Source organism: Chelonia mydas, chromosome 2 (genome assembly GCF_015237465.2).
Source record: "Chelonia mydas isolate rCheMyd1 chromosome 2, rCheMyd1.pri.v2, whole genome shotgun sequence".
NCBI lineage: Eukaryota > Metazoa > Chordata > Testudines > Cheloniidae > Chelonia > Chelonia mydas.
The window spans coordinates 106,517,905-106,545,330 of record NC_057850.1 but is presented as its reverse complement, the minus strand read 5'-3'; the positions used below and the strand labels follow the sequence as shown (position 1 = coordinate 106,545,330).

The following is a 27,426-nucleotide window of genomic DNA, read 5'->3' as shown; positions in this document are numbered from 1 at the left end:
CTAGTTGCTAGAGAGCCCTATAGTGTAAACAAATAGAGTAGTATCCCTTTACATAGTTCGCGAGCCTGCTGGCTGCACTCACTTGCTATTTAAAGCGACACTAAACTAGCCTTATATTTTACAGGCTCCTTCAAAGAATCTCCACTGAGAGCTGGTTCAACTCTGTGTAGAAGAATCATGGTATTTCTACTGTGATTTGGCCCTACTGGATAACTGCACAGGACTTGGCCCTAAACTGTGCATTGTCTTCCAATGCTACATGCTCCCTTCTCGACATCATCCAAAGTTTGCTCAGTCATTCTCAGACCAACCAGCCTCCTTTGATTTCTGCTCTCCTTTATTTATTTACTTTGCCATATCACTATGTACATTGGTAGTACTCCTGTATTTCTCCTGCAATGTCTGCCCTGTCCCAGTGTTTAGTTCTGTTATTTCTTGAACAAAGTAAATGCAAGGTGGTTAAAAAACAAAAACCGTGATCTGTGCAAACTGACCATGGCCCTGGATGAATATTTTCCCTATTAATTATTAACATAAAAGTGCTCTTCATGATTCATATACCAACTTTTAGCACTCCAGAATTCTTCTTTTCTCCTACAGCTGTGATGAAATGTTTAATGCAGTCTAGTGTGAATGTTAAACTCTGAGCTGAAGCCCGGCATTTTTCTTTATTGGGATAAAATGTTGTTTTGATTACAGATCTTAGTCCACCAAAACAAAATCCCAACCACTAAAATTTTTTTCTCATAAAGTCCGTGCAACATAAATGATCACTCCAGGTCCTGGGAACTCCAGCCAGGACACACATGGACTGAACCACAATAGCATCAGCTCATAGCGGTCAGTCCGGGGCACAATGGGAACATGGTCACATTGAGGGACAGATGGTATCTATTTAGCTAAAAATTCTTCCACTCTGGCTGTTATATCACCCAGCTCATTTTTATTGGCTTCTTATCACATTTGGGAGCCAGCATACTTCTTCTAAAAACTCTGTGTCAGGGATTCCTGTAGTTTCAGGGTTCAAGGCAATGTATCAAAGTGAAGGGGGAATAAAAGCAATTTAGTGTCACATTCACTGATTTGCATTTTAAAATGTTCTCAGAAGAATGTCCCAGTAGAATAGGGAGAAATTAACGGAAGACGTTTCAGTCCCTCCTTATTACTCTATTTTGATATACAATCAGGGCCCAATTGTGATCCCTGCACTCATATAGAATAGCACCTGATTCCACAAGCAGGATTATTTGAGGCATAAGGTACTACTCAACTTGAACAAATGTATCACAATTTCATCTCTTAAAATTAAGAGGTACATGGCAAGAGGTGTCTGGAATAGGTAGATGATGTAGTCCTGTGTCAGTCCTAATGCAAAACATGACACCAAAGCACCATGCTTCCAGAGTCCAGCACCCAGCACACTTCCTGGAGGTGAGGAAGAATCGAAGAGGGTCTTAAAGGACCGGAGGGAGGGGAGTGTGGGATACCTATGAAGGGAAAAGGGAAGTCTCTCTCCTTCTCTGTTGGGGAACTGGTTCACACACTGCTACAATAACAGACGCTGGCAGATTGCCCAGCACCACTGTACTTACTATCAAACGCGAACTGTAAGGCTCAAGCAATCTTTTGGGAAAAATTCACACCCAAAATACTGTATATTGTGTTTTCCCTGGCTATATTTCTTTTTAAATCTAACCAGTTTCTTTTATTTCTTCCCCATTGCATTATAGATTCTTTAGGGACTCAATGAACTGCCCTTTTGAAAACTGATGCTTGATTAATCAAACAGCTCTTTTTTTAAAGCACCAGAGATAAAGTGGTAATCTTTCCCCTCAAAGTAAAACCAGAGCACAACTTGTTAAACAGCTGGTTTTTATAAAAAGCCAAGAAATATGATATCATTATCTATATGATGCACATCTTCAATGGAACGGGGAGCCAAAGGACAGCAGACTTTACGACACCAGAGAAGTAAAGAGGGAAAAACATTCAATGAGCTTGTTCTATATTTACTATGTGGCTTTAGAAACAACCTTCTACGTGGTTTTAAACTTTGGTCCTGTTCACCTTACAGGATGTCACCTTACAGCTCACAGTGTAAAGTCTATAGGGCAGGGAAGGATGTTATTAGAAACACATGCATCTGGTAATGGTTCAGTAAGTTAATGGAAGAGTTGCTTGTTCCATGCTATGGTGTGTGCAGTGGCGGATTACCGCATGGGCCGATGGGGCCCTGGCCAATTTGGGGGCCCCTAGCAGGATCGCCGGAACTCTGGCCCTGCCTCCTGCTCCTCCTCTCCCCCGACTCGGAGCCCCTCTATCCTACTCCTCCTCTTCCCCCGAGGCCCTGCCCCCTGGCCAGGCCAGAAGGAAGCCCAAGTCCAAGCCCAAGTCCAGCCCACCCTCCCACACACAGAGCTGGCACAGCCACTTGCCAGAGCCCCTCTCTCTCCTTCTCCCCTCCCCCATGCATGGAGCTGCTGGCCAGAGCCCAGCTCTCCGCCCCACTCTCCGCACCTGCCCCCTGCATGGAGCCAGCCCAAGATCCTCTCTCCCTCCTCCCCTGGTGTGGAGTTGGCCCAAGTCCCACTCCTCCCCAGAACAGGGTTGGCCCAAACCCTGCCACCTGCCCCCAACCCCTCCACCCATCCCTGTGCAACTCTTACCACAGCCTGACTTCTGGCCAGGTCAGGGGGCAGGGCCTGGGAGAAGGAGAGGAACAGGGTGTGAGGCCCTGTTGTGGGGGGAAGGGGTTGGGTAGTGGGCCCAAATGTTCTTTATGCCCAGGGCCCCAATAAATCTTAATCTGCTTCTGGGTGTATGACTAAGATGCATTAATTTTTTTATATTAGACTGTCTCCAGACATGGCTTTTATGGCCTAATAAAAAAGCAAATTTGATAAGTTCACAAACACAATGAACATGGTGGACTTGTGTCATAAATATAAAGGGAAGGGTAACCACCTTTCTGTATACAGAACTATAAAATCCCGCCTGGCCAGAGGCAAAACCCTTTCACCTGTAAAGGGTTAAGAAGCTAGGATAACCTTGCTGGCACCTGACCAAAATGACCAATGAGGAGATAAGTTCCTTTCAAAGCTGGAGGTGGGGGGACGGGAACAAAGGGTCTGTCTGTCTGTGTGATGCTTTTGCCGGGAACAGAACAGGAATGGAGTATTAGAACTTGTTAGTAAGTAATCTAGATAGAAATGCATTAGATTTCCTTTTGTTTAAATGGCTGATAAAATAAGTGGTGCTGAATGGAATGTATATTCCTGTTTTTGTGTCTTTTTGTAACTTAAGGTTTTGCCTAGAGGGATTCTCTATGTTTTGAATCTGATTACCCTGTAAGGTATTTACCATCCTGATTTTACAGAGGTGATTCTTTTACTTTTTCTTCAATTAAAATTCTTCTTTTAAGATCCTGATTGCTTTTTCATTATTCTTAAGATCCAAGGGTTTGGGTCTGTGTTCACCTATGCAAATTGGTGAGGATTTTTATCAAGCCTTCCCCAGGAAAGGGGGTGTAGGGCTTGGGGAGATATTTTGGGGGAAAGACATCTCCAAGTGGGCTCTTTCCCTGTTCTTTGTTTAACACGCTTGGTGGTGGTGGCACAGGGTTCAAGGACAAGGCAAAGTCTGTACCTTGAGGAAGTTTTTAACCTAAGCTGGTAAGAATAAGCTTAGGGGGTCTTTCATGCAGGTCCCCACATCTGTATCCTAGAGTTCAGAGTGGGGAAGGAACCTTGACAACTTGAAATATCTTACAGTCCAGATCAGGAGGAAACTATGGACATGAAAAATCAGCTGGACATTGGATTAAACCCCCCGCAGGTCCCCTACATGCTGCCTGTGAATGCAACTGTCCTGGGTAAATAAACATTCTCCATGACCCCACGAATGCAGATTCTATGAATTTATTACTGTTGTCAAATAATTTGGTTACATTAGCATCTAGCTGCCCCTGCAGAGATCTGGGCTGGGCACTGTAAACACTCATAGTAAGAGAAAGTCCCTGCCCCCCCAAAAAAGCTTAGGATCTGAATATAGAGTCTCTCTACACATGTGGTTGTCTTCTACAGAAGCCAACCTCACAATAAAACATTTACAAATTAATCTTGGCTTGATTTTCAGAGGTACTGAGTACATGCAGTTCTCATTGATCTCAATAGGAGTTTTGATTGCTCAGAATTTCTAAAAATCAGGTGTGAAGTTTCTTGCTCTGCGTCTTACAATAAGACCATAGAAATGAAAGACAGAAAAGACTTATTATGTTATCAGTCCAAACGCATCCCTGGAGTAATTCCATTGAAGTCAATGGCGTTTCATCAAGGAAGAATTTGGTTAAAAACGATTGTTCCCAATAGTATATTTTGTAGTGTTTTGTCCTATCCAGTTTTAATTATCTCTCCATTAGTCAAGGAACCATAGGGTTGTTTCAATAAGCTAACCGCGCAGAAAACTGTCTGTACCTAGCCTGGTCCCCCTGTTTTTCTCACCCCCTCATTATGTCATGTCTAATTTAGCTAGTAAGTTCCTCAAAGCTGGCATTATGTCGTCTTTCTGTTTTGGGAAGCACCTAGTACATATTTGGCTTATGCTAGAAATACTATATAACAGTACTAACAACAAACACATTATGACATCTGTAAAAGCAGATGTGTCAAAGAATTTGTGAACTACATTATGTTCATTCATTACTTCATCAATGGTTGTATTTCCAGGATAGGCTCTTTTGCCACATGTTCTTCAAGAAGAAGGAAGCTGGGGGTTTGTGTCTTGATACTACAGTGTCAACTTGTAGTTAGAGTAGCAGTTTTCAGGCCTTTTGGAGTTTCCTACTGGCTGCACCGTTGACACACTGTGATGCTTTGGGCAAGTCACTTAACCTTTAAATCTCAGCTATCCAAAGGCTATAGTAATACATTCCCAACCTTGCAAGGGTTCTCAGCTTATTTTGTTCAATTTTAGAAAGCACCTTAAGATTCTTGGTTGACAAGCACCATCCCAAGGTGCAAAGTGTCATTTTTCATTTATGTTATTATCAGTCTTTTTGCCCCATTTTAACTGGTTCTTCCCTCACTTTTGTCTGAGTCTTGTCCCAGTTTTTGACCGTCTCTGGTTGCTGTGCTAATAAGATTACCAAGAATTTGTGCTAGGTGTTATCATATCAGTCATCCAAAATGCAACCCAAACAATTTGGTTACAAATCCCCACAATAACTGTGGCTTCAACCCTGCTAAAATAATAATCAAGTTTCTACAGCTAACAAGCAGACACCCCCCTCCCCCCCAGCCCATATTTGCTCAACTGCCAAACCCACACATCTGGTCAGCTGTTTGTGTGTCTGTTATGAGCTATCAGTTGTACATGCCACTTGAGAGAGGGTTTGCTTGAGGAGTGTCAGGAATGTCAGAGTATCATTAAAAATATTTTTTGTACCTGCCTTAATTCTACACACACACACATAGATACACACATTAAAATTCACGACTGAGCTTAATTAAGCTCTCTCTCTAGTCTTGCCAGGAGGGTTCCATGTTGTGTCATTGAGGCCATTTCATCAGCCAGGTCTTTTCATAAAAGATCTCATTACATACATTTCACAGTGTGGGATCTCAGCACACCCCATGAGCACAGATTTCATCCCCAAAAAGGGTCTCACAAGGGTATGTAGCTACAAATACAGGCAACTTTTAGCTTGTATGCGTGTCAGTACACAGACCATGACTTTATTTGTGTTATGAGGTTCCTAGCACACTTCTGAATTATCAAAATATAAATTAATAATAAATAATACTTGATAAAGATGAGACAGAGAAACCAAAAGCTATTTTGTTTCTACTTCAGCAATGCATGTATTACCACATCATTCAAACACACTGAGCAACACCAACAAAATCCAATCATGGACCAAAATAACATACAGCTAAATGAAACACTATGTAGTATATCCTGAAAGCAACCACTATACTTGCATTCTCATTGTCCACAGTAACACCTGCAATTCTTTGATCATGGTCCTTTAATGTGCTATATTGTGTAGAGAGGGGACCAAGCCAGCAATTAGCTATTCTCTCATTGGATCCTGAAATCACAGTGTGCTTTTCAGCTCCTTAATAAATTCCCCAAAAGGGGGAAGTTGCATACAAAGTTCAGCTTGTGTATTTTAATGCCAGGTTCCCACAGCATTGTGGGTTCTTGGAACTCAGTTAAAGACATTCACATCCTGTATGTGTTCCAGATTTTTAATGGAAACTTTACTGGTCACTTACCATTCTGACATCATTTAGGCTAATGGCCTTAGAATATTGTGCAACCTACTCAGCCTTTGGTAAGAAATGACATTTGCCTTAGCTACTGTAAATGACTCAACCATAACAATGTAAGGAACAAAAGCCAAAAACCAGATTCACGTATTATTTAAGGTCATCACGTGTGGATTTCCGTTGCAATTCAACACACTAAATATAAAACTGAACTGACTGATGAAAATGAAAACCAAAACCTAGTATACCAGCATTTGGGAACTCTGCCACTGCTCCTAATTTAAATTCTGTACTCATTGCTGTGGGGAATCCAGGGAATTCTTTCAGTGTATGGAACATTAGTCTATGCCCTTCTTGCAGCTTATGCAATAACAATGACTATACCCTGGCCTCTATACCAGCAGACATATATCTATGAACAATATAATATTGATAAGACAGGGCTAGAGCTTCAGAAAAAATGCCATCTACAAACAAAAATTGGAATTCCTTCTTGAATGCTGCCCCAATGCACGTGCAATTTACTGTGCAATGAGGTATTGCTCCAGAGATGACCGAAGTCAATGGCAAGATTGAATTGACGTCAATGGGCTTTTGACCAGGTCCTGAACGAGGTAGTTTGTGAAAAACTACAACGCATGCACAATGCGATTTTTCAAAGGCTCCAAGCAAAACAAATTTTCACTGTAACATTCAGAGGCACTTCTGTCCGATGAGGGCAATTTCTCTGAAAACTTTCATCCATCCCAGCACTAAGCATTGTTCAAAGAAGGTGTCTATATACATATATAGAGCAAGAGAGTATGGATTAAAGAGTATTTTTGTCGCACTCTTTTCTCACTCACAAATGGGCTGAACCATTTGGTTCAAAATTCCCAGCCCAATTCACCCTCACACAGAGGCCAAAGCTAGAAAACCCAGGCTGGTGGATGAAAGTTTCAGAAATTCATAAACAACTGAAAATAGGGAGTTCTGCTGGGAATAAGTAAACATACACTGTGTTAGGGGACTGGAAAGACCCCATGCAGCCTACACCTTTAAACACTCCTGTATCTAGGCAGGGGGGAGGGGGAGGCACCTTTGCCCTTGTTTTAATGTTTTTTTAATGTTTATTTCATTGCCATCTTAGCATATGTTTTGTTTAATGTTGTACTCATAGGCGTGCGCAGCACATTTCATTAGGGTGTGCACCCAGGGAGCCCCGCCCTAGCCCCACCCCCACCCTGCCCTAGCCCTGCCCCCACCCACTCCCTCCCACTTCCCACCCCCTGACTCACCCCCTCAGAACCCCCAACCCCCCCTGCTCCTTGCCCCCTGACTGCCCCCTCCTGAGACCCCTCCCACTGTAACTCCTCCCTAGGACCCTACCCCCACCTGTCCCCTGACTGCCCCGACCCTTATCCACACCCCTATCCCCAGACAGACCCCCGGGACTCCCGCACCTATCCAACCGCTCCCCGCCCCCTGACAGGACCCCCAGAACCCCCGACCCATCCAACCCCCCCTGCTCCTTGTCCCCTGATCACCCCCTCCAGAGACCCCCCACCCCTAATCACCCCCCCCCAGGACTCCACCAACTATCCAACCCCCCCTGTCCCGACTGCCCCAACCCCTAGCCACACCCCACCCCTGACAGGCCCCCTGGGACTCTCACGCCCTATCCAACGCCCCTGTTCCCCATCCCCTGACTGTCCCCAAGACCCTCTGGCCCATATCCAACCCCCCCGTCCCGGCCCAGCCCCCTTACCACACCGCCGCTGAGAACAGAGTCCCCACCAAATCCCACCCTGTCAGGGTTCCCTCCCCACTCTGAACTCTAGGGTACAGACGTGGGGACCCGCACGAAAGACCCCCTAAAATTATTCTACCAGCTTAGGTTAAAAACTCCCCAGGCACAAATTCTCCCTTGTACCTTGGGTTTAAGTAATGCTGCCACCACCAAGTGATTTTAATAAAGAACCAGGGGAAAGGACCACTTGGAGTTCCTCTTCTCCCAGCAATCTCCCCAAACCCTTTCACCTCCCTTTCCTAGGGAGGCTTGAGAATAATATCCTAACCAATTGGTTACAAAATGATCAAAGATCCAAACCCCTGGGTCTTGGAACAATGGAAAAATCAGTCAGGTTCTTAAAAGAAGGATTTTATTTAAAGAAAAGGTAAAAGAATCACCTCTGTAAAATCAGGATGGTAAATACTTTACAGGGTAATCAGATTCAAAACACAGAGGATTCCCCTCTAGGCAAAACTTTAAAGTTACAAAAAAACGGGATAAACCTCCCTCTAGCAAAGGAAAAATTCACAAGTTGAAAACAAAAGGTAATCTAACGCGCCTTGCCTTATTTACTTACTCTTTTTGTAATATCAGAGACTTGTACAGGATGGTTTATAGGAGAAGTTTTTTTGACCTGATGCTTCTCTGCTTTCCCCAGAGAACACACCACAAAGCCTCCGCCCACCCAAGATCTGAAAGTATCTTCTTTCCCCATTGGTCCCTTTGGTCAGGTGCCAATCAGGTTATTTGAGCTTCTTAACCCCTTACAGGTAAGGAGGAATTCTAGGCTACCTTTAGCTGTATGGTAAGGGTAGCCTAGACACCCCCTGGACATCTCCTTGACCAATGACATGATGGCACTTACGGGGCGGGTGCAAAGAGCGCCAACCAAGCTGGAACACAGCGGAGGAAAAGTGCTATGACTGATGTAAGTCAACAAAGGTCATGTGTAGTGCTGGGGAGGTGGCGATTGGCTGGGCGGGCGTGGGGGCCAAGGAGGGTCACAGTAGCAGCATGGGGTTCGCTGTGTGACGCAATTACAACAGCTTTGTGCAGCTGCTGGGGAAGTTTGTACAGGCAACAAATACACCATGTGCGGGTGGGACCCTGTCACCAGGGGTGGCAGGTTTGAAGAAATTTTGGTGGTGCCCTGAACCCACCCCCGCCTAAACTCTGCCCCCCACCTGCCCAAGCACCCTCTGGGAGGGAGTTTGGGTGGGGGAGGCCTGGAGTGCAGGCCCTAGGCTGGGGCAGGGGATTGGGGTGCAGAGGTGAGTGGTGTGGCTGCAGATGAGGGGTTTGGGTTTGGGAGAGGCTCAGGGTGCGAGTAGGAGTGTAGGGGGTGAGGGCTCTGTCTGGGGCTGGAAATGAGGGGTTTGGGGTGTGGGAGGGGCTCAGGGTGAGAGTATGAGAGTGGGGGGTGAGGGCTCTGCTCCAGGGCCCAGGGAGGTGTGAGGGGGTAGCAAGAGGGGGCTGGGGGAGGCACGGGGAGGCAGCAGGTGGGGCCAGGGGAGACACCCAGCCCCAAATATTGGTGGAGCTGGGCCCCTGGGCCGACTCCACTCACCCCGCGCCGCTGGGGCCAGCAGCACAGCAGCGATGTAAACATGGCTCCGCCGCCATCGCTGCCTGCAACTCTTGTGGCCTCCTCCTCCCGCCCCCCCCCCCCCGAGCCTCCAGCGGGGAAGAGGGGAGGAGCAGCCTTCCCAGCTGGAGCTCAGAGCATTAGGGTGTGCCTGGGCACACCCAGCACACCCCGTGCTCATGCCTATGGGTGTAATATGTGTTTGGGTTCCCCCTTTTTCCACAGTAGGGGGAGCTGTGGATGGGTCTGTCTGGCAGGCTGTGTATGGGACCATTACAAGGTGCAGGCATAACCTTAAGGTTGGGGTGAAGAGCTTCTTGGTGAAGAAAGGTGACAGACTGAACAGTGAGGAAGGTTCGTCTGCCTGTAATCAGTATGCCTCACCAGACAACCTAGCAGGGAGTGAGACTGCTTGCTGTACTGTAGCCTAGGATCATTCATTTGGCTTCTATTGTGGTTTTCAGTACATGGTTAAAATCCACCTGGTCTCTCAAACTTAATTGAATTGCTCTAGGGGAAAGGGCAGTTCATGACAACCCCTCCTCCCTCAATTCCCTTCTGGCCTTAAAATCTATGGGTGAAATCCTGGTCCGATTGAAGTCAATAGGAGTTTTTCCCTTGCCTTCAATAGGGACAGGATTTCACCCAATGAATCTCAGAACATGCATAATTAGTAAAAATATTTTTTTATATTGTGCCCTTCAAACGCTGATTTTTCACATGAAGCATATGAATGCCAGAAAAGTAGTGCGTTCCAAAGGACAACTTGCATGACTAGAACTAAACATTCTAGTAATAACCATACCTGAGTCCCCCCGTCACAACCCAAAGGGCAGAACAGATTTTTCACATAAGTGTTCAGATTGCAGGGGAGAATGAAATGCCACTACCATGGCAAAAGACTCACATACCTTATTTTCTCTATGTACAAATACAAATCATTACATGAGGGGAGCTGCATTTTATTACTTTGCTTTATGTTCCAGACTTTAATAACCAACCCTACTTCATGGCAACTCTGCATGTGCTACACCAATATGTTTTGATAGCTGATACTCCAATGTGTGTACTACAAGCTCAGAGGCAAAAGTTGCTGTCACTCCAAAATCAGCTTCCAAAAAGATGCTCACCCTGGCAAGATTCCTAATAAACACATATAGCCTTTAAGTAAAATAAAATGACCTATTAGGGTATCTGCAGCCGTCTTTGCCAGGCCATCCTAGGTAGGAGTCTTAGGGTATGGCTACACTGCAAGCCGAGGTGTGATTGTAGCACAGATAGTTATCCCCTTACTAGCTTTACCAGCACTAGCATGGCTAAAAATAGAAGTGTAGCTGCAGCAAGCTTCATCACCGTGAGGGGGTCCCCACAAGGCTTGTACAGCCCGCATCGAAGGCTGTGTCACTGCATCTACGCTGATATTTTTAGCAATACTAGCATAGGTATGTCTACTCTAGTTGCATTATACGTCAGATTGCAGTGTAGCAATACCCTTAGGGGATTAGCTGCAAAATGGGGGTAGAAAACTTGCAAGATATACCTCTAGAGTCACCCCAAAAGAGTGAAAGGCTCTTTTCAGGATTTCTTGGGTCTGCTTACCAAAATTGCCTTTTTAATCACAACACTCTCTGGAAAGCGAGCATATCCTAGGCCTTTGGTTTCACTGGATGATCTTCCTCTTACTCTGGCATTCTCAGCATCTCCTGATGCTCATTTCGGAAGGAAGTATCATTAGCCCATTTTTTAGATGGGGAAAATGAGGCACAGCCAACAAGAAAATCCAGATTCCCTGACTTCCCCAAAATAATCTAAATTATTTAGTTTGTTGTTCAGCTCTACAAAGTGTGTTGGTCATTCTATGACTATTTCTATGAATTACGTCCAGATACTGAAGATTTCTGGGTAGCTCAACAGCACTAAAAATCAGCTGTTTTATCAGGACACCCTGTCTATATTTGAATAGAAAAGTGGCTGAAGAACCATAACTAATGGGAAAATTGCAATGTGTCAGCTTGGCATGTAGCACAAGGATACATGATAGGTTTGTGTGATGTTCCCCTCTGGTGTTATCTGGACCGGTGATCTGCTAGGTCACTCCAGTCTTTGATTCTGTGAGCCAGCCTTACCCTGCTCTGGTGTGAGAACCCCCACTCGTGGACTGTTCATGCACAGCGTCTGGCATGTAAGCTGCTCCCAGTTACTTGCAACCGAATGACACTAGCCAATATCTCCGGTCCCAGACACAACCTTAGGACCTCCATCTTGCAGTGTCCAGTTATGCCCACTGGACACTGCAAGCTTATATGAGTTTGTCAATTTAACAAAGAAATTGATATGTACCAGGCTTGTTATCCCATGGGGAGTCTCTGACACGCTTCAAACCAAACACACTGCTTCAGGTAGAATAAACAAACTGCTTATTAACTACAAAGATAGATTTTAAGTGATTATAAGTCAAAGCATAAGTCGGATTTGGTCAAATGAATGAAAGCAAAACGCATTCTAAGCTGATCTTAACACTTTCAGTGCCCTTACAAACTTAGATGCTTCTCACCATAGGCTGGCTGGTTGCTCTTCAGCCAGGCTCTCCCCTTTGATCAGCACTTCAGTCGCTTGGTGGTGATGTCTGTAGATGGAGGTGGAAGAGAGAGGAAGAGCATGGCAAAGTCTCTCCCTTTCATCATGTTTTTTCTTCCCTCTTGGCTTTGCCCCCCTCTTAAGAGTCAACTGAGCATGACCTCATTGCAGTCCCAAACTGACCAAAGGAATGGGGGTCCTTTGTTGTTGCCTAGGCCAGTGTCCTTTGTTTCTGTGAGGCTGGGCTGGGTTTATCTCATACATGCCCTGATGAGGTGTGAACTGCCCCTCTGCTTCTGGAGAGTTTTTGCTGGGATTGCTTTTCAGCCTCATAACTATATACATGAAATAACAACCTATAACATAACATTACTATAACAACGATTACTATAACATTACCATAACAACAATGCTCAGTGCATCATGAACCTTCCGAAGACACCTGACATGATAAACTTTGCATTAGATACCACACAATCATATGATAAGGATGAACATGGGGTGCTGGGTGTTCCCCCAAGGTACAGATTGTCACAGTTTGGTCTTTGGCTGCCAAGGAGCCTGGCAAGTAAGGGCAGGAACCCAGACACGTTTCTATTGGAACTTTGTCATAATGGTACCATCTCTGCGAATGTTTCAATTTCAACGAATTGGCAAATTCTGATGAAAAAATGTTGAGTCTGAATTTTTCTGACCCGCTCTAATATGGAGGTTACTACTAGCGGCAGGGGTTGTGGCTGGGTTTGACATGACTAGAACATTAGTCAACATTTTGGTCTAATTTCAATTGTTGTGGGTGCTGGGTGGTGTTGGTGGCCTGTGATATACAAGCAGTGAAACTAGATGAACTGGTGGTTCCTTCTGGCCTTAAACTCCATGAAACTATGAGAAAAAATAGGTTTATATATCAGGAAAATTTTCCTGACAAGTGAGATCCAAGTGGCTGTGGAATAGTCTCCCAAGGGAAGTGCTTAGCCTTCATAAAACTAGACTGGACATATGAAATAATTAGAGCTGATTGAAAAATGGAGTTTCTGTCCTTTAACAAATTGTGATATTCAAACATTTGTTTTCATTCCAAACTGGATGGAAGCATTGAACAAACAAGATGCTCCAGAGCAGCTCAGATACAGAATGAGCCTGCTGCCCATGGTGGAAAATGGAGTTGAGCTGGGGAGTAGGACCCGTATGGGAGAATGGAGTCATGCAGGACTTGGGTTGTCAACCCTCCAGGATTGGCCTGGAGTCTCCAGGAATTAAAGATTGTGTCATGTGTTAAAATTTCCAGGAATACATCCAACCAAAATTGGCAGCCCTATGTAGGACCCAGAACTAGAACTTGCATGAGGCACTGGGGCAGTTGTGTCCCGGAGCGTCACATCAACCTGAATGCTTAGTTTCAGGCTGACAAACTGGAACATAAAATTTTGGATTGAAATGAAACCTATTTTGCTTAGACTTTCCTGGCAAAAAAATTCCACCGACATAAATATTTTCTCACTGAAAATTTATACGTAGGCAAAACCCCATTTTCCAGGAAAATGTTTCATCTAGAACTTTCCAACCAGGCCTGTAAATACTGTACAGTAGGAATAACCTTAGATTGTTACATTATTTTCCATTTCTAACATCTAGGGTCTGTGATTCTAACCTTGCTATGATCCTACATATTTTGGATCACGTTTTCTTTATCTTTACTACTTGAGCTAGTGGACAACCACAAGATGTTGTCCTATACCATATACACACTGAGTTACGCAAGGGTTTCATTTGACATTTGTTTTTTGCTACAATGTCAGATTCAACATGGTAAAGAAACTGGATCTACATGTGATCTAATGCAAAATTTATGTGACAATGTTCAGTTTACATAAAAAAACTGATTCTGCCTGATTTTGATCTAACAGTGGTGTAACTCCATTGACTTCAGTGAAGTTACTCTTGTTTTATGCCAGGGTAAGCAACATTGGAATCAGGCTTATAAATTCTTAACAACTTTGCTGCAGTTCGTTGTGCAATGACAGTAGAGATGCAGCTGAGCCCCACAGTTCATCTGTTTTGATCTGATCTTGCCCTTAGTTTGGGGTATTCAAATCCAGGGTTTGGTTCAGCATTTATGCAGACTTAGAGCCTGATTCTCAACTATCTTGCACCTTGTGTAGTCATTTACAACCATACAAAGTGGGTGAAATGATACCAAATTGGAACCGTAGTGTTCTGCACTCCCTTTGCACAGGTGTAAATGACTATATGCAGGGCAGGGCAGTGGAAAATCAGGTCCAGAGGCTAGGTGGAAAGTTTTTTGGGGGAGGGGAGTTTGGTGGGGAGGAAGGATGTCTGCTTCTGAACTTCCCCCAAATTTGGATTTTGGTTAAGGTCTACCTCTAATTTGAACAGCATTTTCCCAGCATGGAAACTTACAACTCTGTTTGCTGACTTTTGTTCAAAGGCTCTTTCTGTGGCTAAGCCATTTATGCGTCTATATTACATGTAAATCTTTGATACCATATGAGATAACAGGGATAATCCTCCTAAAGGATTTGTGGTATTTCATATTAGAGCTTCCATTTGTATATCATATGCTTTGCCTTTAGGAGTCCTTGAGTGATGATATATCATCACCCTATTCAATTGCACTATATTAACATAAGTTTAGAAGCACCAGTAACCTATGGGTCCAGAACTATGGATCCTGCTGCCCTTTCTCAGATTTATAAACACAAAATTCCATTATAGTTAATGGGCGTTTTATCTGAATACCAATAACATGATTTAGGCCATTTTGCTTTTGTAGCTTCCTCTGCTATCTTTGTACTAAATGATGTGGTTACTTCCAACACAGAGTAATAGTTGCCAAATAAAGTCACTTTTATTCTGGGATAGAAATGCCAATGCACGGAGTTATTCCAGAGTGGCTATAGCATAATAATTATTCCAGAACAACTGTGTCTGTCAATTTCTCCATGTAGACAAGGCCTTAATGTTCCTGGGTCGTGATGAGCAATGAGAAGAACTTTAATTACTTTGCTGCTGAGAATTGCAACCTATGATGGAGCAACTGAGTAATTTGGGGGAACAAGTTCAAAGATAAGAATAGCTATGTCCACCAAGCCTTATAGTGTGGCAATACTGCTTTTATATAGCACCGCAGACACTGTATCTATTACGGCAACATAATACAGAAGATGGTCATGCTTCTAGAGACAATTATTTTTGAAATTAATATAAAATTAAGGATTTACAGAAGTGTATCTCTACAAAGAATTGTTTGTTTATTCACAGCACTATCGGGGATATTGACTCAAAATGTCTAGCATAGAATTTTTAAGGCCTCATGATGATCTCACTGTGATGTTACACTACATATTCTTCATAGAAATATTGTTATGATATGATATGGCATAACTAAGATATGTTTTATGCAAGATGGTCATGTGAGATATCATGGAAAGGTTATGATTCACTGAATGTGATTATCCAATGTGTCTGCATGTATCATTTCTGTATCTAGAGTTAGGAATATTGACTATGTAACAACTACAACTGTGTGTGTACTTGGGAAACACCCACCAGACGGCAGGCCATCAGCCTTGATGAGTCATTAGGAAGAAACAATAAGACTTGAAAGATACTAATCTCTCTCCTTCCTGAGAAGCTTCCTGGGTTGCTGCTTTTACACTACAAGGTCAGGTGATCATGTCACCTGGTACAGGTTCCCATCTTGAGCTGGTATTTTTCCACTGGAAGGGTCTGGGAAACAAAAGATTCCCACCTTATGTAAATCTTATTTAAGGCTGGGGAGTAAGTTGATCTTGGTTCACTCTTCACTGAATTTCTCACCCAGGATGACTGCTGGAAACACCTAAGTAACAAGGACAAACGGAAAGGGGAGGAGTACTGAACCCAGGCTGGAAAAGGGATCTGGTCTGTGAATAAGATACCTGAAGATTTAAGCTGAAAGCAGAGTAGCTGACCTTCAAGAATTTCTGCAACCTGCCCAAAAACAACATTTAGGGTGAGAAATGGCTACTTGTAACCAGTTTCTTTGAGATCTTAAGCTTAGTATGCATGTTTTGTTTTATTTGCTTGGTAATCTGCTTTAATCTGTTTGCTATCCCTTATAATCACTTAAAATCTGCCTTTTGTAGTTAATAAACTCATTTTTGTTTACTATGAAACCCAGTTTGTGCAATTTATAACTGGGGGAGCGGGGCAAGAAGCTGTGCATATCTTCCTCCACATTGAGTTTATGAACTTACACTGTATAGATTTCTCTACAGTAACAATAACGTCAGTGGATTTTGGATCAGGTCCTTAGTGCCCAAGATTCTATTCTGCAACTTTTTTTCAACAAACTGGGAAGCTGGATTTTGATGGCCAAGACATATAATTGCCCAGAATTGTAATGGGAAATAAAGGCACTTGGGTAAGTTTGCTTACTTTAGACAGCAGCGGAGTTATGATTGTTCTAGCTGCCCTCGCTTTACATAGTGATTATGGAAAGATTGGGGTGATGTATGAGCAGCCTGCCTGCCTGATAACAATGACACCTAGTTGTGTGATACAATATTTACACAAAGATATATCCTGCATAGCGCACACTGAATATTCATTGGCACAATGTGGCTCATGATAAATTCAGGTGACATTAATATAGAAGTCACGTACAATGCGTTATTGTGTAATTTTTAGTGTATTTACATTCTATTGAACCTTGCAATGATCAATTTAATTTCCTCTCCTGTGAGAGTATTCAGCAGAGCTGTTGAAATTTACATGTTTGCTCTCCTTTAATGACACTTCAATCTTGGTGGAGAAAATTCTGTGTTTTCTAGCCTAACCTGTACTGACATTTTGTCTGTTTAACTTTAGTTATTGAATAGAACAGCAGAGCTCAACCAGCAACATTGTAAGGAACAAAATACTTCATCCATACTGTATTGCTTATCTAAAAACAAATGCTATCCCTCTGCTCTTCCTTCCCATATATAGTGGCTCATTTATTGAATCCCAAAGGTCCAACCCATTTGAAAATGATACTGACATACCTTGGTAGATATAAGAATCCATAAATACCATAAATCCATGTTAGTGCCCAGGGAATGAGTGCAGGTTACTCACTTCAGTTTAGGGCCTGATCACTAAAATCACCATTGGCGATGCATGCCATCAGTCCTCACTGAAAGAATGGCTCCTTGGGAACTATTCTAACCATTATAAATTAGAACAGCCCTGTGGCTGCTTCAGTAGATTCTGTGTGTCAAAACAGAACAGTGTGTCTGGGTAAATATTGTATAGCACAGTGGATGTTGTTGATATCAGGCATATGACCACGCTTGGGAGACAGCCATACTTTTCATACATCACACCAACATTCTGTAAACTGAATAAAGTGAGTTTAGGACAGCCATCTCTCTGCTGCTGGACATCTTAAGTAAACAGAGACTTCAGCAAGTCCTTTTATTTTCCTTCTTTAAAGGTCGAAGTGAACTGTACTGGAGGCACTTTGAAGTGGTCTCAAGTCAGTGAGTGGTGGAGGTGGTCCTGAGAGGAGGTTTAGTTGTACAGGGGTAAATGGATAACTTAACCAATAGTTAATGATATCCATGAGATCACAGTTGTGTATTGCAATGTACAACTACACCAGTCTTTATTTACTGATTTCATAGCACTAGTGACTACATTCATTCTGGGTAGAGACAGTGCACACCTGCCCACAGATTATAGAATTTTAAGACTGGAAGGGACCTTGAAAGGTCATCTAGTCCAGTCCCCTGCACTCATGGCAGGACTTAAGTATTATCTAGACCATCCCTGACAGGTATTTGTCTAACCTGCTCTTAAAAATCTCCAGTGATGGAAATTTCACACCTCTCTAGGCAATTTATTCTAGTGCTTAACCACCCTGACAGAAAGTTTTTCCTAATGTCCAACCTCAACTGCCCTTGCTGCAATTTAAGCCCATTGCTTCTTGTCCCATCCTCAGAGGTTAAGGAGAACAATTTTTCTCCCACCTGCTTGTAACAACCTTTTATTACTTGAAAACTGTTATCATGTCTCCTCTCAGTCTTCTATTCTCGAGACTAAACAAACCCAATTCTTTCAATCTTTCCTCAAAGGTCGAGTTTTCTAGACCTTTAATCATTTTTGTTCCTCTTGTCTGGACTTTCTCCAGTTTGTCCACATCTTTCCTGAAATGTAGTACCCAGAACTCGACACAATACTCCAGTTGAGGCCTAACATCTTCGCTTGGCTACATAGAGGTTTTGCCAGCCTTCACCATGCATTCTCTCTGGGAGTGACAGAAATTCCCTAGAAGTGGGGAGGAGGCCACTGGTGCCTGAACGATAATCCTTCCTTCCCCCCTGCACCCCTTCTGCCGGAGCCACTGCCCCTCCCCACCCCACAGGCCCAACCCCTGCACTGCCTCTTCCCCCCAAGACACTGTTCCCTGCTCGCTCCTCTTTGCCCCCTCCCCTTGTTGCTTGCCCTTACAGCTGGTAAAAAGTGATGGGGCCCCCTGTTCCGGCACCCCTGGTTGTATCATCAAATGAATCATGTCCATTAAAGAGAGAGTAGTAAGAAGGAACGTCTTCTACCTATCTGCAGTTCCCACTTGGCATGTACATATAAAGAAAATCAGCACACACACACAGGCACACCAAAATCACGTGGTTTGTTTTCTGAGTTCTGATGCTCGGAACAGTTGCAAAGGGAAGTTAAGATAATGGCATGGAGAGAACACTTATAAAGTTTGATGATACCAGGCTGGGAGGGGTTGCAAGATAATGGCATGGAGAGTATACTTATAACGTTTGTGGATGATACTAAGCTGGGAGGAGTTGCAAGTGCTTTGGAGGATAGAATTAAAATTCAAAATGATCTGGAAAAACTGGACAAATGGGCTGAAGTAAATAGGATGAAATTCAATAAGGACAAATGCAAAGTACTCCACTCAGAAGGAACAATCAGTTACACACATACAAAATGGGAAATGACTGCCTAGGAAGGAGTACTGCGGAAAGGGATCTGAGGATCATAGTGGACCACAAGCTAAATATGAGTGACCAGTGTAACACTGTTTCAAAAAAAGCAAACATCATTCTGGGATGCATTAGCAGGAGTGTTGTAAGCAAGACACAAAAAGTAAATCTTCCTCTCTACACTGCTGTTGAAAGATGCGGATAGGTGCATAGTGACATTTTCAAGGGTGCTTTGACGCCTCACCCACACGGGAAAATTGAAAGTCTCCCCAAATTTGGCCATGTTATAAGCCTATGAAAAAAAATCACAATTCACACGTGCTGAAAAGCCTTGCCAGAGCTTCACAGCTAAATTCCCCAAAGATTCTGTCCACACGGGGCATGCTCCAGCGTGGTCCTGAGTAGGACTTTCCTAGCGATTGCAATTCTGATCAGACTGGAGCTGGGCACAGGAGCTGAGAGCAGGGAGACTTGCTCTCCTGTGCTCTCAGTGACCCCCTCTACATGCCTCAGGCAGTATGGAGGAGGAAGTTGCCTGGTCTGAGCAGAGAGGACAAGAGCCAGACTTGGAGGGGAAAACTAGACTGGGACAAGGAGCCTGGGTAGAAGGAGACTGGGACTGGAGGCTAGTTGGGGGGGATGGGAGGGAAAAAGATTGGGAGATCAGGTATGGGGAAGATTGGGACTAGATGCACAAGGAGACTAGGACTGGGAGCAGGAGAGAGAGAATGGGACTATCTGGGCAAGGATCTTGCTTCTGCATTTTATTTCCAAGCAAGAGCAGAACACCTGCACTGTACTGTATCTCCCAACCTTCCAGCACCAAAATGTGGTGCACAATGAAGAACAAAGATAAAAAGAAGAAGTCTACTAGTTCCACTTCCACCTGCATGATTGTTCACAGAATGCAAATACAAATGGCTGGCTTCTAATTTGCTAAAAGGTTTGCGAGGTGTCCTGTTGCAGGACCTGATCTTACACCCTTGAAGTCACCAATGGTGATGCACTACATCAATCCCCAGCTAGCAGAATAGACCACAGGGAATCATTCTAGCCTGTGCAAGTTAGAAAAGTCCTGTGGCTGCTGTAACTTGCACCCTCAGCCCTATGGCAGCTCTAACTTATGCCAGGGACCAGTTTGGCTCTCTGGCTGGCTCAGAATTGAGAAAAGTGTATAGATTGTTTGTAGCCAGTTTTGCTCCCCGTCCCTTTCACATGCACTGAATGTGAGCTCAGTGCAGTTGAGCATTGAGCTCACTTGTCTTAATTATGGCTGTAAACAGATGTCAAAATCTAGCCTTATTTCACTGCTATATCCAGAAGGAAGAGCCTCAACAAGAGCCCCACCTACACTACCAGTAGGCACAAACAGAAGCTTTTACCATCTTACCTGGGTTTTTTTCAACCATGCAATTGGTCTCTTCCATTTACCCATGTACACAAAGATGTGGCAGAAGCACCTACAGTAAATAAATAAAGCAAATTAGCAAAGCAACAAGGACAAGCCTCAAATCCTTGGAAGTGATGACAGAAATGATAGTCGCTGTTTGCAATACCCTGCGTCTGAAATTATCGGTGATCACTTGATTGACAGCAATTTTGTGATGCCAGATGGGAGAGAAAGCCAGGCTTAGACTCACAGTCAGACTTGTAGCTATACCAGCAGTAGCATGATGGGTCATGAGCCCAGTTTGGATGGGGAGGTTGATTCCAGACGAAAACACCCATCGTCCTCTTTAACAAAGAGGAGGTGAGAGCTAAAAGGGGTGGGTAATAAAGAAAATAAAAAGGACATACTTTAAAAAATAAATATACATTACTTTATGATGGGATATACGAATATAGTTTTTAGCTACTGTATAAGTCTACAGAGAAACTGCCGTTTCATGAACAAATTGCAAACACTATTAAGAAGAGAAATACAATTGATAAGTAAACCACAATTTCTTCATCTTCTTTACATGTTAGGTCCTTTAAAAGAACATTATATATCTATATTTGTATATCTGTAGATCCATCTATCTATACATGTACACACACCCCTTGACTAACATAGGATCATAGATGTTGTAGAAACAAACAACCTATATATCCCTGACATATTAAATCATTATCCTAATAGGGGATATAAATATACATATATTTTGTATATATGGTGTTAAAATTAAAAGATATGCTTTCCTATGTGAGTCCCCTAGTATTAATTAGGATTATTCCCCATTAGAGCTGTAAGTTTTGCTGGGAAAAAAACCATACATGGTGCCCTCTTCCATGTAACATATACAACATGGCTATAGTAATGGTGCTAGAAGAGCCCAATGCCTCACATGGAATCATAAGGTATGAAAACAACAAAAAATAAACTACAGAAAAAACATAAACAAATAAAAAAGAATTTTCTGAAAACACACTCATAAGCTAGATTCAAGGAAGTACTAATTCAGGCCATCAGTACTTGCTCAACAGATCACCCAAAATTAGAGCCGACTGAAGGATTACAAAAACTGATTCATAGATACCAAGGCCAGAAGGGAGCATTGTGATCACTTAGTCTGACCTCCATAGGGCTTTTCCCACATTAATTCTCATTTGAACTAGAGCATAGCTTTCATTATTCATTATTTCTTATTCCTGTTGAAAAAGTTTCAGTCATCCAGTCACAGAGCAGAAACACCATATGACTCAAGCAACCAGTCACATGATGTAGCATTGAACCGCATTGTTAACGAACAATTCAGCCCATCACTATAGTATCTGAGAGTGTACTGCTTTGTATCAGAAATCAAATAACATGTAACTTTTATTTAATGACACTGCAACATTATCCTTTTTATATGAAAACTGAAACACTCCCTTTACTTTGGCTTATATGAGTTCTATGCTCCCAGATGAATACACTCTTATCCCTGCATATGGACTTAGCTCTGTGTGTATCAAATACATTCTCAGATGCTGGATCCACTAGAATATACACCTGGAAAAGTCAATCATGTTTTCCTTTACTCTCAGTTACAACCATCATTCCTGCTAAGTATTGCTGGGATGACAGACACCTGCCACATTTTTTTAATAACACCATGTGCAAATGTTAGTTGATGTAACAAGACCTTGCTCCATTGAAGTCAACTGAGTTGACCCTGACTTACTCAGCAGAGGATTTGGCCCATATCTGGAAATAATCAAGTTTTGATTGTACTAGAGAGATGGCCCAAGCTGCAAAGTTTGAATCTGAGTCTGGATTCAAACAGTCTCAGCCTTCAGGTGTTCAGATTTGAGGTTTTAGTTCAGGTTCCCCACTACATGGTACCAGAAACAGCTATGCTCTGTTCTCATCTCCTTTTCCTTGTCATTTTGCACTTTTTCTCAAGACAAGAGGCACTGAATTAAATTCCATAAATGTCCATTTTAAGTATAAAATCTAAACTTGCCTGTAGAGCATTTCATTCTGAGCACATTGTACTGTTCTTCCATCTCTTTAGATAGTAATTGATGCAGAGCATCATAGTGCCTTGAAGTCAAAGGGAATATTTCTCCCAGCAGTGCCCTTTGTGTCCTTTAGGCAGACTTATCCAGCCATTGTGTTGGCAGTTTGGCATTCGTCCCAGGATCTTCTCTGACTAGGGATGCCATTGGCCATCTTACTAAATGTCAGTGCCCATTGCTGATTAACTTTGAAAATCAGCCTTATAATCTTTATTTGCCATTTCCCCCCTGTTCTGCAGAGCCTCAAAAGGAACATAGGCTTAAAGAACTCTCTTGGGGTTCTTTCTTTAGGAATAAAATGGTCTATAGCCATGGTGTCAGTGACCCTTTGCACCAATATTCCATCTTTTGGGGCATGAAATTAACTGTCCTTGTCATTCAAGACTACAGCAATGTGACAGTCACTATTGCTGCCCCGGGCCAATCTGTCTTTCACTGCAGGATCAGCATCTACCCCATATCCAGAAATGCTGATTCCAGTGGGTAAATGGTTAATCAGCACCAGAAAATGCATGAAAAGGTCTGATAATATGTAACCTTTTCTCTGCTAATGTGGGGGTTGAGAAGAGAGAGAGGAAGAACCAGCAATAGTGTTGGGAAATGGAGTTCAGGTAGATTTGACAAGACAATAAGAATTCAAGATTCCTGCTCTCCAGCCATATAAACTCATGTGGTCCATCCACAGGACAGATCCAGAATTGTGTAATAGCTGTGGGTACCTCTTTGGAAGATCAGATCTTTTCTGTTATGAATCTGAAGAAGTCAACACTGAAGCCAGTATTGTTTAATGCATGTGGCCCACTCAAAGATGAGTGAAACAGGTTTCAGAAAAACAGTGCCAGTCTTACTCTACAGCCCTCAAAATATATGTTGCGTTCCTATGTGTTTTGTAAAGTCCTGTCCACACTCTGTAAATACACAATGATAATAACTGTTCACATTCATCTCTGATTCAGTTCCTGTATAAATGTATGGTAATATGTATGCAGATTAGGACTGCACCTCACTAACCCTTGGGATCTGGAAAGTTACGATTGTGACCCATGGCGCAACAAAAGTTGTGTACAACTGATTTACGTTCTTTTCTGTATTATTCAATAACTTATAAATCTACAAATATAGATTTAGCACGTTTGTGAACCTTTTCTGATGAATAAATTATTGTAGTCTTGAAGACAGAGTTCAAAAGGACAGCTACAAAAGGATTTCTATGAACATCTCTGTCTCCTTTTCTCCCTCTCATTCTCTTTTTTCAGAAATGTTTTCAAGCTCCTACTTAGTTCTCTCCCCAGTGATTTTGCTGCTTCCTTATCAGTCTTCAGCAGTGATATTTCCACATGACAAAATGCATGCAGCATTTTGCTTGCAATAAACCAGTCTTTAACATGGTAATGCATTGACTTTCCTAGCTTCAGTACCACACATATATCTAGAACTACTCTTCTGAGCCGCAGGGTCACGCCAGTACTTAGGCTGTTGGAGTATTATAGTGTTGGTGCCGGGTAGCCGTTAGAGATGTCTGGCTCTAACACTGTCTGGTGTTTTGTAGCATATAGAAACTAATCTCTAGTTTGGCTCTATAAACATTACTGTGCACATTCTCTAATTTTCTCTAGCCAATAGTACCATGCTCCACTAAAGCATCATTTGCAAACTATATTAGAAAGACAAGGCGGTTGAGGTAATATCTTTTATTGGACCAACTTTTGTTGGTGAGAGAGAGAAACTTGCAAGCTGCACAGAGCTCTTCCTCAGCTTGTCTTTCTCATCAACTAAAGATGATCCAATAAAAGATACTACCTCACTCACATTGGCTCTCTAATGTCCTGAGGCCAACATGGCTACAACACCTCTTACAAATTATATGCGATTCACAACCAGAACTTTTTAGCCAAATGGCTTTGAACATTGATTGTGCAACAGGAACCGCTAGAGCTTAGTGATTCAGATCAAATGGAACTTGGACCCAAACCAATCCTACTAAGAGGGTTAAGCCAAAAATTCAACCATGTCTATTGTAATTATTACTGACAGGAAGAGACAATCACCCCTGTATAGAGGCTATGCACTACTTAACTAATCAAAACAGGGCTTAAATGGGACTTACATGGTGCATAGACGTTGTTCTGGCCCTCTGCACAGGGCTGAATTTCACCCATAATCCATTGGGGGATGGGAAACACCAAAGGGAAAGAGCAGTATCCACAGTCATTATTCCAGAACTTGCTATGAAGACATGCCAGAAAACAAATGCCCGATTGCCAGAAGATATTTAGTCCTGCAGTTAGTACACAACTTAAGACGTGATCCTGACCTACAATACACAGCATGGATTTGCTCTGCATGTTGGAAAACCAGTTGCTGCATTGTGCATTGAGGGCCCTTTTCTGCTAATGCTAAGAGCTAACTCATCCATTCTGAAGTAAAGCAGCAATTCCCGACCGAAACTGATACAACTCCATTTCCACTCTAACAACACTTAAGGGTCCTAGAGGGCAGGTGATTTTTATGAACAACAAGTAATAGCAATATAACTGCACCTCATGCAGTGATAAGAAACTTCTGCCATCATGAACACATTTGATCACAAGCCTATCAGCTGATTTTCAGGCTAGTGTCTGGGAAGATCCTTTGTGCTCCCAACTCTCCTCTCTTGCCCATTTTTTAAAGAGACAGTATTTCTCTTTATTTGTCTATCTCATTTTGTCCAAAGCAATCACAGCCCCAAGTGCAAAAGAAGTAAAATAAAAGTAATTAAAGCCTGGAAGACATACGAAATTCTCATTTGAAGCAAAACCCACATCAGATGACTTTTTACATGCTTTGTTCAGTGGAAGGCCCTGAGTGGCCTCTCATGAGGCCTATTCCAAAATCAAGCCAGGTTGAAGATCTGTTGTGGATGGGATCCCAAAGTGCCTTTCTTTCTGCAGACTCAGTGGAGGTCATGATTTCATCTCCATCATCCTCTCTCTGTCCACCCCCATGTAGCTGTCTGCCTGCCTTGACAGCCCCAAAGCATAGCTCATGGAATCTATATGATAACAAAAATAGTTACTTCTGCTGAAAAATTGATTTACTTCCCTTCCAAACCTGTGTGGCTTGCCAACTGGAGGTGTGAAACCAGCTGGCAAAAGATGCATTCATTTCAATTTCATAATCTGCACATAGTGTAGCTTCCTGATTTTAAGTGGTTTTCCCCCACTTTCATGAGAGTAGCATGGCCTCAGCTTTACTTTAAACAAAGTTTAGAAATGGCTTTGTTCTGATGTAACTTTTTGGTGGATGGTTGATGGCATGCTTGATCCAGGAGAGTCTAATTCATTTGTCTTCCCAGCTTAAGCATTTGCCATAGAAAATAGGGAAGGTCTGTTCCAGTGTGAGCTTCACAAGCAACTAGGATATGAAGAGGTTGCTAGAAAGGTTTAAATTAGAGCTGATCAGAAAATGCAAATCTAGTTTCATGACAAATTTCAAAATTTAAGAAGTCGCAGGGTTTGAAATGGACCCCTTTTTCTTTTCATTTTTTCAACCACCTCCCTTCAATTTTTATTGAACAAAATATCAAAAACACTATCACAATGGTGACAGGTTTCAGAGTGGTAGCTGTCCAAGACTGTATCAGCAAAAATAACGGGGAGTCCTTGTGGCACTTTAGAGACTAAGGTGACTTAGTCTCTAAGGTGCCACAAGGACTCCTCGTCGTGTTTATTATCACAATGGTTTTCTATAGTTTTCACTTAGTGAAAACCCAGTTTCAGTAAATGAAAAATTAAAACATATATATATATAATGGTTTGGGGGCGGGGGTGGAATTGAAAGACAGGCATAACGTCTTTTTGAAAAATAATTAATAATGTTGGTGATTTTAAAAAAATCATTTTAAAAAAAGATCATTTGATTGGAAAAGATTCCAGTATCTCAGGTATAATTACTTTGGACCAGAACCTGCAAACTTGACATTGTGTAATACTTTCCCAGGTGAATAGTTCTATCGAAATCAGTGGGGTTATTCATGGAGAAAATACTACTTACCGTGAATACTGAATGCAGATTCTGGCCTTTGGAGATGATCCAAAAGCCCACTGAAATCAATGGGAATCTTCCCATTAGGTCCAATTATTATTTAGGGCTTGTCTACACTTATGATGCTGCAGCTGTACCAGTGCAGCTGTGCCACTGTAGCGCATAGTGAAGACACTACTATGCCAATGGAAGAGCATCTCCTGTTGATGTAGGTACTCCATCTTCTTGAGAGGTGGTAGGTGGTAGCTATATTGACAGGAGAAGCCCTTCCATTGAAACAGCGCTGTCTACACCGGGGGTGAGGTTGGTGTGGATTTTCCACACCCCTGAGCGATGTAGCTATACTGACATAAGTTTGTGGCGTAGATCAGTTCTTAATCTCTGAAGTTGCTCTGAAGGAACAAGTAACAATAGCCACTAGAACTTTCAGGGACTGCCATGTGATTTTGCAGCACAGCCAACGGGGGCAGCACCTTTAAAGCGTAAGGTCACGCATTTAGGGATTAATAACAAGAATTTTTGTTATAAGCTGGGGAGGTATCAATTAGAAGTAACGGAGGAGGAGAAGGACCTTGGAGTATTGGTTGATCATAGGATGACTATGAGCCGCCAATGTGATATGGCTGTGAAAAAAGCTAATGCAGTCTTGGGATGCATCAGGAGAGGTATTTCCAGTAGGGATAAGGAGGTTTTAGTACTGTTATACAAGGCACTGGTGAGACCTCACCTGGAATA

At 42.7% G+C, this 27,426-nt stretch overlaps 1 long non-coding RNA gene across 2 annotated transcripts in view; it reads right to left on the bottom strand.

Moving 5' to 3' along the window:
- The window catches only part of LOC122464530, a 149,999-nt gene that overhangs the window by 92,565 nt on the left and 30,008 nt on the right, over window positions 1–27,426 (bottom strand). The window contains exons 2-3 of one of the 2 annotated variants that reach the window (XR_006288660.1): window positions 20,742–20,942; window positions 20,576–20,645 (exon numbers count right to left, since the gene is read on the bottom strand). This is a non-coding gene — a long non-coding RNA (uncharacterized LOC122464530). Of the gene's footprint in view, window positions 1–20,575; window positions 20,646–20,741; window positions 22,979–27,426 lie in introns of those variants that run through there. The other variant, XR_006288659.1, reaches the window with a different exon arrangement.